This window comes from Pleuronectes platessa, chromosome 7, assembly GCF_947347685.1.
Source record: "Pleuronectes platessa chromosome 7, fPlePla1.1, whole genome shotgun sequence".
NCBI classification, from domain to species: domain Eukaryota; kingdom Metazoa; phylum Chordata; class Actinopteri; order Pleuronectiformes; family Pleuronectidae; genus Pleuronectes; species Pleuronectes platessa.
In genome coordinates, this window is record NC_070632.1 from 6,434,006 (window position 1) to 6,443,973 (window position 9,968).

The window sequence follows — 9,968 nt, forward strand, 5'->3', positions numbered from 1 at the left end:
ATGTGACGACGCCGTCTCCTATGGAGGAAACTTACAAAGAAAACTATAAACGTTACAGCAGAGAAAAAGGCCGGAGCCAGAGGCTGTGAGGAGTTAATAGAACTTTAAAAGAAGCAGTAGCTGCTGTGAAGCACAGAGTTAAAACCAATAGTTTCCGTTCTGCTGGCACAGCTTTGTCTTTTCTTGTCTTCTATTGTCCCATCCTGCTGTGTCTGGTCCCCGAAATGCTTGTTGATGCAATAACAGAGATACCGAAAGAACCGATTCATTACCAGCTCTGAACCGGGGCTGTGATTAATTGGACACAAGGGAGGCTCATTGGCGAGGCAGAGCCAGCCCTCCTCCCGCCTCATGCCAACGCTCTAATCAAAAGCTCCGTTGTGGGTCACAGCCCAGTCCGGCTGCTTCTCCGATTGAGACCCCGCCGTGGAAATCCATCCTCTTTGAACAGGCTGGCGACACGCTGCTCTGAAACCCGGCTCTTCCCTTCATCAGCGGTGAATTATAGAATCGAGGGAAGAGGTCAGTGAGAGGGGAGGGGTCCACTTGTTTATAAGTGTGTTTGGAAATCCTTACGTTTGCACCCCCGCCCACCCTACATGTGTGATGTATTTTGGGGAAGATGATGAATCAGACTGACTCAACACATCCTCATATCATCAAGCTGTTAGGAAGATGAAGAGAATCAACGGTAGAGCTGAAAAACATGTCTGACTCAAAAAGTTCACGTCTGACTCATTGGTTTAAATCAAATGAGGGCCATGGAAAGGAAGTCAGCACACATTTATTTATTTTAGGGAGATAGAGAAGCCACATTGTTCATTCATGCATGTGAAAGCTCCACGCATCCCAATACGTTAATAGAATTCTAAACAATAGTTGATTTCGATGCAAAAATCATCAACAGCCGCTAAAAAAGCTGATCTAGATTAACTTTGTGTGGTTAAAAAAACGTTTGTCATTACTTCTGTATATTAACAACGCTGAACCCCGAGCAAAACACCTCCGCTGGCTGCCAAATGGTTTAATGATACATTAAAAGATCCCAGATGGATATAAACTATATTGGACACAATTATTTCAGAGCATCTGGAGCCGAACTGCATCATTTACTCCGGCCACACACTGTAACATCTATTTTAAAATACAGGCCCCTGTTTCACGGGTCATTTGCTTTTCAGTCCTTCTCTCTGCTGTGTATCCAGGTCAGGTCTCGGGAAGCTGAACATGTGTCCTCACCTTCTTGCAGCTATTATTAGAGTCTACGACAGACGCTCGTGGTTCCCAGATGATGGAGCTTGAGGACATCTGGGATCACATCTTTTCCTCCTGAAATCAGTTTGTTTACACGCCGAGGACAAATTAGTCCATGGTAGTGAACTAAAATGTCTCCAGTCTTAAGATCTGGGGCCTGACACTTGGTGACATGTGTCTCTGCACCCAATGGAGGGCTGCGAGCACACATCCTTCAGGTCTGTTACTCCTGAGCGTGCACATTGTGCAGCCTCTGAACTCAGAGACAGGAGACATCGGGATGCTCCAAATGGGAGATGACAGTTTACTTCACCTTTTCACATAAAAGCAGAGCTCGGTGTGGAGCTTTGATGGGTGTGATATTTTCTTCTCGTCATTAAAGTTGACGTGTTGTGACCTGCTCTATAAAAACACTCAGGAAATGAATAAATTTCCCTGATGACATTAACCTCGGTTTATATTAATACCCTCGTCCTGTTATTTCAGGACAGTAAACAATGGCTCCCCAATTTCCTGCTGTGTTATTTATATTTACACGAAAGTTGCTCGAAGAATTTCATTGAGGAAGATTGAAGAGTTGTTCCATTAATTACGTGATGACTCTGTGTTGGACAAAATGTGGTAAAAGTTAGTGTATCGTCTGATCGTCTATTTTCATACCGCCACAGTGGCAGCTGCCGTTTGTTGTATGACATTAAAATGATGTTTTCTGTATTTCTGTCCGTCTGTTCATCTTGTGAACATGATATCCCCTGAACTCTCAGAGGGAATTCCATTACATCACGTACAAACAATAATTGAACACAAGGATGACCTTATGAGAATGTGGAGGACAAAGGTCAAAACCACCGTGACCTCATAAACCTTTTTTTAACAACACCACCAGAGAATCCATTACATTTTGGAACCTATTTGTTTCACTTAGACTCACAGATTAACTAATTAGATTTGCATGTAAGTTAATTGATCAGATTGCACAGGTCAAAGGTCACAGGGACCTCACATGAGTCTGGAAATAAAGTTTGCAGACTGAAAAGTCCCTGGATGGTGGAGGCATGTAGGTGATACTGCTAAAAGATTTTTAATTTTTCCATCACAGATATTGATTTGCTTGAAAAGGCTTTAAAAATAAGATGTAAGTGACTGTCAAGTAGATAAATTCGTTTAACGTCTGTTTTTGCTCATTTGTTTTTTACACCTTTAGACTTGAGACCAGACTGTAAGTAAACAAGTGACAGTTCTTAAGTGGCTTTGCTCATTTGAGGAGAATCACATGAAACCGTCCCTGCTGCTGTTTGTGTTCACTTCAGCCTTCACACGTCGACTGACAGCTGGAATGAGGAAGTGCATATGTCTGCTCACAGATCTCACAATGTATTTTGAGAGGTAGCGATGCGAGTCTGCTCGAGGGCAATGAACCAAAGTGTTGTTCGGAATAACCGACACTTTCTCCATATTGTTGTCAGTAAAATGAGCTTCTTCAGCCAAGCATGAACGGGGAGCTCACACGAAACCAGATTTAACACAGACGATTGCACTTTGAATGCTTGAGACTGACGAGGTCTCGCTCTGCTGTCGTGTTGAGGAGAATGAAAAGGATCCACTCAGAACTATCAGCAGGTTAAAATGTGCTTTTAAACAGCTCCGTCATCCAGAGAGGCTAAAGAGTCGATGTCTGCAAAACGTCCTCTCACAGTAAAACGGTATCAATTCATTGCATAAGTTGGCGAAAGCTGAACATCTAGTAGAATAAGAGTGGTGACGACTGCAGGAGGAAGGACTAGCGTTTAGATTCCACTGCAGAGATCCAATGTTTTCGTGAACACTACGACTGAAGCAGCATGTGTCATTTAACCTCTTGATACTCGCTGAAGAGGAGGACTCTGCTTGACCCCTTCACCTCTTCCCTCCTCCTCGCTTTGCCTTCTCTCTAAACACTGCTGCAGGGCAGTGACAGGGGGGCCCTCTGCCCCTCTGCCCCTCTGCCCCTCTGCCCCTTTGCCCCTCTGCCCCTCTGCCTCTCTGCTCCTCTGCCCCTCTGCCCCTCTGCCTCTCTGCCCCTCTGCCCCTCTACCCGTCTGCCCCTTTGCCCCTCTGCCCCTCTGCCCCTCTGCCCCTTTGCCCCTCTGCCCCTCTGCCTCTCTGCCCCTCTGCCCCTCTACCCGTCTGCCCCTTTGCCCCTCTGCCCCTCTGCCTCTCTGCCCCTCTGCCCCTCTACCCGTCTGCCCCTTTGTCCCTTTGCCCCTCTGCCTCTCTGCCCCTCTGCCCCTCGGCCCCTCTGCCCCTCGGCCCCTCTGCACCTCTGCCCCTCTGCCCCTCGGCCCCTCGGCCCCTCTGCGCCTCTGCCCCTCTGCCCTTCTGCCCCTCTACCCGTCTGTCTCTCTGACCCTCTGCCCCTCTACCCCTCTGCCCCTCTGCACCTCTGCCCCTCTACCCCTCTACCCCTCTACCCCTCTGTCTCTCTGCCCCTCTGCCCTTCTACCCCCTCTACCCCTCTGTCTCTCTGCCCCTCTGGCCCTCTGGCCCTCTGCACCTCTGCACCTCTGCCCCTCTGCCCCTCTGCTTCTCTACCCCTCTACCCCTCTGCCCCTCTGCCCCTCTGCACCTCTGCCTCTCTACCCCTCTACCCCTCTACCCCTCTGCCCCTCTGCCTCTATGCCCCTCTGCCCCTCTGCCCCTCTGCCCATGTTAAAATGATTGGACGGTGAAGAAGCTCGCTCGTAGAAGAAGCAGTTTCCAGGCTGACAATAAGAACTGCAAATACAACAATAGGTTTGAAGCCGGATGAAGTCGAGGTGAGATTCCTTCAGTGAGAAGGGGAACTCTGAGTTCACATCAGGTCACTCACGTCTGACAGTTCTGAGGCTTTTCTCTCAAAGTGTCTCTTCCTCTACACTCTGTGATCTCATGTCCTTTGTTTGTGAGTGCAGCTCCAGGCTGGTGCAGGCTGTGACTGATACGGCCCATGTGTGATGACTCCGTCTCCATGTTAGTGTCTCAGTGTCGCTTTAATGGGGAGGGACACTGTCGTAAGTTAAACATCTTGTATTGTGTTACTGAGATTTATCCTCAGAAAGTGGAATTGTGAAAAGATTGATCTAAAGTCACATCCCAAGTACTTAAATGCAGAACGATGATTCACGATATTCTCATTATTTAATACCAAATGGGCCGAAAGTTCAGTTTTTAACTTCAAAGCCACTTGTGAGATGTCGAAAGCACTTTTCCAAAGACTGTGATCAAAATGAAACAATCACAGGATCAGTGTTTCATGCTGAACAATTCACAGCTGTGCAAAAAAATACAAATATTAACATAACAAAAACAACAGGCATTTCTCGCTTGCACAATAAATGAATATGAAAATGTTTAAAATACATAACGTACATTTAATAAATACATGCAAACAGTGGATTGACTTCCTCTGTTCCCACCTGACACTTTGCTGCATGTCTTCCCTCATTCTCTCTCTCTCCATTTCACACCACAACTATCTTTAAAACAGAGAATCCTCCTCCAGATCTATGCAAAGAGCCCAACATGGTAATCAATGTAGAGAGAACATCTCATATCAACATGTTAATGACAAAATTCAGAGAGGAAATGACCCATATTACGTTCAAATCTCTAAAAGTGTAGAGAGAATGAGCGGGACAGATTTGAGGGAGAGAGAGAGAGAGAGGAAGCAGGGTTTAGTGGAGAGGAGAGAAACTGCCACGATGCAACATTAAACTATATTTATTTATTTATTGTCCCATCCTATATTTCTTAGGAAAATATATCAATATAACTCATAATATGGATATATAACGCTTATATAGGCTGTTATCATATCAAGAATCCAGACTGATGCTCTGCTCTCGCTGTGTTTAAGAATCCTGGGAATCGCCAGTGGAACAAATCGGCTCCATGACAGACAGGCGGGCTCCTATAATTATAATTATAAATTAGAGCTATTTGATTTTCATTATGATCACAAGCCTGAGAAATAGATAAGAATTACAGGAGCGTGAGCTGCATCTCTGCGTCAGTTTCGACCTCAGCATTCACATACACATACAAATACACATACACATACACATACACACACACATACACATACACACACCGATGCCTCCTGAGAAATAAGCTACAAACAAATATTCACTCCCGGCGAAAGACGCTTGTGTTGTTTGACGGTAGAAGTATTTCAGTTGTGTTGTTTATTTCACAAGCTGTGGTAACTTCTATTGACAAAGGAAGAAAGAGGGATTGTGAAACACTTGGAAACGATTAACGTCCTGTTAAATAAATACGAGTTCCGATGACTGTGAGCGTACGTGTTCTCATTTACTGCTTCATCTGCATCTAATGCCATTAGGCTGCTGTTCCATCAGCTCCAGCCAATGAGATTCACTCCGTTAAATCGTCTTTTTATTTTTCACTTTCACACTTTTCCTCTTTTAAATGTGCGTCTTCTCTTTTTACTTATTTAAACTGAACCCATTTATTATCGTTTGGCTCTGTGCAATCTTCCTTTATGTGTAATCTTTATGAATCACAACAACTGGCAGCTGCTGTTTATTAACTGGTTTTTATTTAACTGGTTTTTCCAAAATAAAGTTTTGGTTCCAACATGTTCATCTCATTAAGGATCATTCCCGACTCGCATTTCTTAATTTAATGTTGTTTACGGATAATAGCCTCAAACAATCCTGCTCTAATCGGATCTGAATCTCTGGAGACAATAATATAACAATTTTACAAAATGATTATTTATGACCTGAAATAGCCGTTTAGATTTTATGATACGTCTGATATTGAGCGTTTTAAAAGGGCCGAGGGAGTTGTGGGAAAATTCCAGTTTGTACTACATGAAGAAACATCATCCATCAATTATTCCATCAATTATATTAAAGAAAAATGTACAGTTCCATCTTTTTGATCTGAGTAAAAACCCTAATCCGCTATGAAGCAAATCTTTTTAAAATGTTAAAACTAAAACCAAAGTAAAAGAAACACACATGTAGAATTAATTTTTTTTTCTTTATTGTCTTGCCTATTTGTATTTATCTATTTGGCATAAAAATGGATATAAGGTCTGTGGTGGAATCATTAATGTAGAAACCACTTTGCAGCCGCGGCCACAAGTCTGAACCACTTCCCCGTCAGCAGCTGTTACATATGTGGAAATATGTAGAATATAGACTCAGGACATTCGTGTGGATTCGAGGGTCGTGTGAGGATTGAATCAAGTACAGACTCCAACAAAAGACCAAAACACATTGTTATTGTATTTTTCAGCCGTTATTATGGGAAAGTGATCATAGAGATGAAAGGGAAGGAGAGAGAGAGAGAGTGAGAGGATATGACAAACAGCAAAGGGCCTGAGCCTGATTCAACTCAGTAAGGACTCAGCACTGATGCATATATTCGCTCCACTAGGTGAGCTACTGAAGTCATGCTATCAATGCCAAGAGATCCCTGTGTGTTTGTGTTTGTGTTTGTGTGTTTGTGTGTTTGTGTGTGTGTGTGCGCTCCACTCAGATTATAGGCTCATATATAAAGATGGACGACACGTCTCCACTGTCTGCAGAGCTGCTACGTGAGGTTTCTGATATGAGTCCTGTATTCAGGCGGATAAGAGTATAACTGTATACTCTGTCCTTGTTAAAAGTTGTTGGAAAATACATATATATATATATATATATATATATATATATACACACAATCTACAGATAAACATTGTAGCTGAGGGGGACTGTGGTTTATTTAGCTCTGGACGCTCTCTCACAGAGCTGCTCTGCCCACATGACTGATGCCTGCCTGAGACGCGTGGCTCACCCGGGCGCTCTGAATCTGATAACATGGACGCCTAGAGGAAAATAAAGATGTGCTGTGGTGCACATGCTCCGCCCACACGTCCGGTGCTTCATCATAGCAGGAAATATCACTCCACGACTGGCATGTCATCCTGGCCTGAGGGTCACTGTCCTGTTCCTCCTCACAGAGGTCATGAGTTTTCAAGTGTTTCCTGTTCTCCTGACGTGCCGTGACCCCATCGTGTGTTTGTCTCCTCCTCTTCCTCACTGGGTCGTTTCAAGTCAAACTCAGTGTCGGGGTAAAGCTGCTGGACCGTGTGATTCCAAAAGAACATTTATTCCCTAAAGTTAGTAATCCTATCTCGCTGGTTGCACTCTCGACATCACCATAAATTACGTCTGGAATAAGTTGGAAGCCGCTTGAAGCTGCAGCGTGGTCGATGTGATGGATCACCGCTGAGTTGGTGCTCATCCAAAGCGGCGTGTGTGTCCCTGGCCCCGGTGTTGACGGTGTGTTATCAAGATGGAACGACTGGCTACTTGACCAAAGCTCTGACTGCTGCTGCTCCAATGTAAATCCACGTTTTCAGTTTACAGCGCTCTGTCTTTCATCATGTTGTCCAAAAGGGAAAAGGCTCTTCGATCACACATATCACATTTTACAGTCAGTACGCTTGAAATTACATCGCTCCATCATGGGATCACATTTGTCAGTGTGATCCGGAGGCCTGACTGGAAAGCGTCTGAATGGAGTTGTGTCTCTCTCTTCCTGTTTGTGCTGCTCGTGAGGCTGCAGGGCCGTTTGGCTCAGGTCGGCCACACTGCAGCACTTTCTCAGGGTAACGATTCCCTCTCACTAACCTCAGATGTCCGTGCAGGCCCGTGGGCACAGAGGGGGATTCATGCAGGCAGGCAGGGATGCAGATAGTTTGGTGGATCACGGGAGGAGAATAAACTTGTGGCTGTGATTTATTTTTCTCAGACACGACCGCGAGACCACATTTTACTCGTGGAGAAACTAAAACCAGATTTACATGTTTTCAGCTGAATAGTTGGGATGTGAAAGGATGTTTCTACCTCCACCCAGGAGGTTGTGTTTCCTGTTTGTTTGTCTTTTTGCCTTCAGGAGGTTTTTGGAAAAGCCACGGATTTCAATGAAAGTTGTTTGAAAGATGAGACGTGTGCCAACAGAGAACCCATTAAATGTAGGGGCTGATCGAGGATCTGTTTTTGAGTAAGGTTTTTTTTTTTTAATTTTCAGTTTACCAGGGAATATTCATGGGTCTTGATTGGATAAACTGGTATATTATGGGAACTGACATCTGTGTCTGTGTGGGACTGGTTGCAGCATTCTAATCCACGACTGTGTTCCAGTTGCTTTCTTTGCTTCATGTACTGATCAATGTAAATAACGAATGTATGGCTCTAATTTTATTGAGTTTGTTTTTAATTCTGATTAATAGTCAAATCTAAATATCTGTACAATATTAGAACATACAAATAATACAAAGAAGATGTTATGCAAAGATGAAGTTGACTTTCAAGTGAGACAAAGAAAAGCAAAAAGTTTTAACATTCAATAAAAGTCACACTGAGGAGGAATTCATTTTTTTTTTTTCAAATCAATTCCGCCCTCAGCTCTCTCCGACTCTACATTAGACGTTTGCCCTTCGGTGGTTTTGCGAAGTATTTGCTCCATAAACAAAAGCAGTGATTGTGCTCTTTGTTTTCTGAGAAACTGAAAAATCATTTTTCAACACTCACAGAATATTGAAAGTTTCTTCTCACACGACAGAAAATGACTTGTTGACGTGCGGCTTCAGCAGAGAGTAGAAATAAACGCAGGTTCGCTCCTCGTGTAATTTATTTCCTCTGCCTGTAGCCTTATATTTGACTCGCCCACTTTCGTCCTATGCTTCCCATCTTCTCCCTCTAATTATTTCCAGTCGTCCTTCCGAGCAGCAGAGCCAGACGGTCGCATGTGAAGTGGAGCACCTGCCCCCCCGACAGTGTAGCTCTGCCCTCCTGACAGAAACTCACCGAGTGGAGGGATGCAGACGCGCTCGGCAGCTTCACAGGCCGCCGGCTCTGGTTTTGAGTGAGTCGACCTTGCGTGGTCTCCTCCACAATTAGGTGGGCGTCTTGTCGCCTGGTGTCTGGTACAGACAGTGGCCCCTGGTCTGTGGTTATGTGTGAGCTCATGGAGGACAGATTGTGGCCTCGTCTGTGTCCGTCAACCTGCCGCTGCAGACTCTGACTCACGTTGAGCACCAACGTCCTGCTCTGCTCGTCATAGATCCTCTAACGTATGAAACACACGCGACCTAAACGTCTTTGCGTGCTTAATAATAGCCGCCTATGACTATGATTATCAGGCAGTTGGACTATTTGATCTTGTGACATTTACTCATGTACCATATTGGTCAGAAATAGCCTCACTGGGAGGCCTGGGAAGTTCTGTGCTGAGGGCTATAATTTCCCCGTCAGATCTCCGACGGCACAGATTTGTCCTCGTGCCAGATCTGTGGTGAGCAGTCCTGACCCGGCCTCACGAGCAGGGAGCCTGTGGACAGTCACGTGTCTTTTTCATGTCTCGCTGTGGCATCATGTTTGAAAGATGTGTTTTTAATGGCAGTAAGTAGAGCACATACCTCTGCCAAGGCTCAACAGTCCCCATAAGATGCACCAAATTGCACATGTGTATAGATTTCAGTTCCCTAAACATTTCTTTTTCATCAAGAAACATGAATTATCCACTTGGAAATAAGTAAAATGTCAAACAAATCCCCTTCCTCACCAGATCCACAATGGAAATTATGATTTTTTTTTTTTTTTTTCTGGAAACATTTTGCAGCCTTCCACCAAGTTTCATGATAATCCGTCCAGTCGTTGTCTTGTAATCTTGTAACAGGC